A 4,243-nucleotide genomic window follows, 5' to 3' on the forward strand; every position below is an offset into this window, starting at 1 on the left:
TCTCTATTAATATCATTGAAGACGAAAAAATTCAAGGTTTGGCCCTTAATTGATCTCAGGAAGCCCCATCCCACTGCATTATAAATGATAAAAATATGTTGTTTAAAATAAGTAGAAGTGAACTACAGTCACCAAATGAGCTATATCCTGAGTTCATACAAATAATAACCTATACAGAATTTTTAATTTGAGTCCTAACATATCTTTACACACTATCAACAATACTCTTACATCTTTCAAGAGTACCTGCATTCCCCTCCCTTTCTTTAAAGACATTGTCTTATTCTAGAGATGACCTCCCCTTCACAGGAGTAGCTACCCCACTAAATCCACCCACAAGTTCTCTCTTACCTTTCAGGATTGCGAGAAAGTCTCTTCTCTATTCTTAAACTCTCATTCTCCAATGTTCCCATTTCCATCAGAAATGGTTCACCCTTTTGGCTGAATCAACGTAAAACATAAAGACAGAAAAAATATATAATGATATTTCTTAGAGAGCACATTTCTTTATTTTATTTTTATCATGCAGGACCTCCCCAACATCCTCCATCTAAAGGAGATGAGCTTTTAGGACATGGGTACAAACATAGTGGACCAGTAGGTACAAACACAGTGGACAGGGAGCTCAGTGATAATTGTAGGCCACAGCATTTGTTGGTCTTTGCCCAGAAGCATGTATCTGTAGGGTAAATTCCTTGCTGAAGTGCGTTGCCAAAACCATCAATATCACGTTGCCTAAGAGCTGGGGAGGGAGTGAAGATAAAAAGGAAATGGTACATAGTGAATAATAGGCCTCAAGCTGGACTTGCAATAAATAAATACAACACGTACTTTCTTTTTGACAAGAGTTTGAGCAACTCCCAGAGTCTTATTCTCACAAAGGTAAGTATATCATTATGGGCTAGACATCAGCTTCAATATGACTCCCAGCCCTGCACCTTCCATTGTGTCCTATCCTTCTCTTACTTGCTATGCCAAGTCATTACCACAGCACATTGTTATTAATTGTTTCACTTTTTTAAAGACTCCATCCTTTTAAAAAGTAGGATAATAGTACTTCAAGGAACAGTAAGGGATAGAGTAAGTCCCCAGTTATCACACACATACAATTTTCACAAACACTCATAACAAAAAATCCTGCACCATGTGTACAAAAGCATATTATCATCATTTAGAGGGAAACAATCTTTTTTTAAAAAAACTTCCCATTACTCTATTCTAGTTTATCTTTTTCTAGTCTCCAGGACTATGCAGAAAAGTGTCTATTAATTTTCACAGAAAATTTCAGTGACCAAAAGCAAGATGTTATTTTCTCTACCTCAACTTTTGTTCCCTCATCCACAAACAGTCATTTCAATTCTGGCCAGAATTTTTTTATAAGATGCGTTTTTCAGAGCTATCAAATGGTAAGTGGCCTTCCACTATTCGTAGTCCTTGCTTTACCAAATTTTACGTATGTTATTTAGACCAACATAACCCTCAAAATCGATCCCATCACTCAAATATCATATCCCACAGCTGACTCATAGCACAAGAGAAAGCCACCTCTGCTTTCAAAAGTAGCCATCGTGCAAATATTTAAAGGGAAAGAAGAAAGCATGAGTGTGATTAGAACTCACCAGGAAGTTCTCAGGGTCCATGTGTAGCTTGTTACAGTGCAGGTCACTCAGCATAGCAAAGGTGCCTTTGAGGTCATCCATGAGCATAACAGCTTTTCTGAAGGAGATCAGCACCTTCTTGCATGTGCCTTGACTTTGGGGTTGCCGTTATTACACAGTCAGAGCTCAGATTGCCAAAACTTTCAAAGTGCCTCTGAATCCATGGGTAGACAACCAGGAGACTGTGGGATAGTCATAGTCCAAGGACAGATGCAAAGTCAGAATATGTAAGACAACTGGCTAATCCCTCTTTCAGGAACACTTTCTGCCTTTCTGCACCTTGCTCTGGCTTCTAGTAGCTACCTGCCCAGAATCTCACCTCCAGCCTTTTCACATCAACCTTGCTCCATAGGCTAGTGCAGCAGCCCTTTCATCAGCAGTGAAATGCACCACGGTGTCAGGTCTGGGAGTTTCCTGGTGATCACAGATGAGCCAGAAGCATGTCTGCACTGCTGCTTCATGTGTGGCTTTTTACTTCTCCTCTTTGGACCCCAGCCCTTTGCCTCTCCCAGTGAAATGAATCTATTGGTCAAGGGTAGGTTGTGACTCCAAGGGTGGGGTTTAAGCAAGAGAAGTTTTGCAAGATGGACATTTGAGTTTCTGATAGCATCTGGGTTGCCTCTCAAGGGGACTTTGCTGTTCAGGCTTAATTTGAAACTTCTCTTCTTTCCCATTCATTTTTCCCCACTGCCTCTACCACGTGCAGTTTATATCTCAAGGTCTTCATCACCACTGACCCCTAATAACCTGCTGACAAATAGGAATAAGTTAGAACTGAAAAGGATAAGAATCATGAGTATGTTAGCCATCAATTCCTGGGTCAGGAGCTGTGACAATATGACAGCATGTTATTCATCCAGGCTTTATGTGGAAGAAACCACACCCTTTCTTGGTTTTCAATTCTCTTAAGACTACATTGAGTACACAAGTTCATTCCTTTTTAGAATGGAAATAAACACCTCTATCCAGCACCCATTTGGAAGAAAGCAGAATAAGAAACAAACTAGGGAAGTAAGGAGAAAACTGGGTTTTCAGTGTTTTTTAATCCATTTAGTAGTCAGTGCACTTATCTGAGCAAAGGAGATTTCCTCTGAATCACTGAACAATAATTCGTGTCAAATTCTATGTATCTACAAAACACATACAGATGTTTTAGTGTTGGGGGAGAAGGGTGCTGCTCTGTTCAGTCAAGAGGCTAGACGAAGAATCCATGGCCAGTGCTGGACATCAAGTCATCTGTGTGTGGCACATGCTTGATCTACAGTCTAATGCTGTGTTTGACTTGTCTTTATATCTAATCAGACAGAGACATTCTTCACTGACAATATTCCACAGGCTGCTGTCTGTGTCTCACGTGCTGCACGTCTCATGCATCTCAAACAAGTCATTTCAAGAATAGACAGTGCACACTTCCACCAGGAGAGAGAATAACAGTTTATTTTATATTCTTATCTTAAAGCTTATTGTCCTCCTACTTACAGGTTCAGGATGCTAGTTTGTGTATTCCCCCTGACATAAATCCTTACAAGAAATAAAGTTTAGGAAATTATCCCCATGTGTACTTCAAGGAGGCTCTAAATTTCAAAGAGTTCAATGCAATATATTCAAGCTGAATTTCTGATATTAGAGACACAATATTTTAGTCTACTTGATATAGTTGAGAGGCAGTTATCTCTTTTACTTAGGAACATGAGGGAAGTTTGTAGTGACAAACAGAGTTGGATGCAAAACCAGAAAGATTATCTTTAAGAGCAGAGATCAATGATATGAAGAAAAAGAAGTGGCACCACAATGAGCTCATACTTATAAACATGCACTAACATTCAACTATGCAAAAATTCTATTCAGAATGCCTTCCAATTAATGTTGTACAAATTCTTCCCACTACATTTTGATCTCACAGTGCTAGTCTGTTGCTCAGACATGACACGCTGATGCTGACTTGTGAGCTTCTGCAAATTCATTTCTTTCATCTAAATCCCCACCCCCTGAAACTTACAACGAGGTCCCTTCCTTGAAATGCTGTAACCAGTCTGCACACCTGAGGGCATGGAATTAATTTCACTTTCTTAGGCATGCATAGGGACTGTATAAAGCCAGATGCCATTAGAAACAATATAGCCCCTATAAAATAAAACTGCTATCCCTGCCTAAACAGTGACCTCCCAAAGCTTGGGACACTTTCCCTTCATTAAGAACCATTCTTACTACTCTGCTGCAATCCAGCACCCAGGTCTTCACTAAACATTTCCCCATCTCTCCCAAACCACCTGTTTCTGAAGAGTCCTGTTCTATAGAGGTCTTTCTTCCTACCAGATTTCTTCTACACCTTTTCCTCCCGCTTGCTGGACTCCCATGTACAAGTTTCTGTATTGCTTAATTATTTTATTTGCTCATCAAAACCCACATCTCACGTAAAAATAAATAAGGAGGATGCACACACCACAAACACACATAGGCATGCAGAAACACATGTACACACATTCATCAACATAAACCCTTTGTGGCTCATATATTTTAAAGGACAAAGAAAAATAGCTGAAGACAATCATGTGTGATCTCTAAGCAGAATAGTTTTATTATTT

At 39.6% G+C, this 4,243-nt stretch overlaps 1 pseudogene; it reads right to left on the reverse strand.

The window, feature by feature from the left end:
• Window positions 1–582: 582 nt before the first annotated feature.
• Window positions 583–3,631, reverse strand: LOC116524984 (annotated as a pseudogene).
• Between the last annotated feature and the right edge of the window lie 612 nt (window positions 3,632–4,243).

Source organism: Sapajus apella, unplaced genomic scaffold (assembly GCF_009761245.1).
Source record: "Sapajus apella isolate SASKATOON/1434 unplaced genomic scaffold, GSC_monkey_1.0 scaffold47, whole genome shotgun sequence".
Classification (NCBI taxonomy): Eukaryota; Metazoa; Chordata; class Mammalia; order Primates; family Cebidae; genus Sapajus; species Sapajus apella.